The sequence below is a fragment of the Polistes canadensis genome, unplaced genomic scaffold, assembly GCF_001313835.1.
Source record: "Polistes canadensis isolate GaletaPanama2010 unplaced genomic scaffold, ASM131383v1 scaffold_46, whole genome shotgun sequence".
Classification (NCBI taxonomy): domain Eukaryota; kingdom Metazoa; phylum Arthropoda; class Insecta; order Hymenoptera; family Vespidae; genus Polistes; species Polistes canadensis.
In genome coordinates, this window is record NW_014569593.1 from 626499 (window position 1) to 627355 (window position 857).

The following is an 857-nucleotide window of genomic DNA, read 5'->3' on the forward strand; positions in this document are numbered from 1 at the left end:
AGGAAGGAAACAAAAATGAGAACGAATAAAATTAGAAGAAGCATTATTGCAAGAGAGAATGTGCTCGGCCGGCAAACATAATTTACACACAAAATTACGATTATTTATCGATTAAAAAGTATATTGTTTTTCCATGAAATTTACTAGAAAAAACACACGTGCAGTGGGAGGAAGGAATACGCATACTTGGAATTATTTTTCGAGCACGTCGTTGTATACCACCACATCGCGTCTGTAAAAAATAAACGAAACAAAAAAAACAAAAAAAAAAAAAGTAAAATCATAACGCACGTGTATTTTCACTTATAATCTTTTATTCTTTGCTTTTCTTTTCTTTTCTTTTCTTTTCTTTTCTTTTCTTTCTTTAATATGACAACTTCGTTATTTAGGGTCCCTGCTTTTGCTTAAGAAAACATCGGCCCCCTTCCGATTCAGTGCTTTCACTCTCGAAAAATAACAGAGGTTATATAGAAAGAGGAAAATAAGGTAGAAAAATTTAAATTGTAATTCGTATTTTGACAGAAGAAGAAAAAGGAAATGTTAACATAATGGGGTGGCTGGAGAGGATGGCGAGGGGGACTAATAGGAAAAACGGAGGGAAGACCTTCGAGAATTGCAGAGACTCGAAACGTTATCGAAATTATACGAACATATCTTTTCTTTCTTTCTTCTTTTTCCTTTTTTCCTTACTATCCTTCTCATCTTTTTTTTTTTTCTCTCTGTTTCTTTTTTTAATTTTCGGAACAGCGTGCCGTCTCGATACGAGTTAATATCCACGTTGTTCATCATCTATATCAAATAATAATAATATAATTATTATTATTATTATTATTATTATTATAATAATATAATATAAT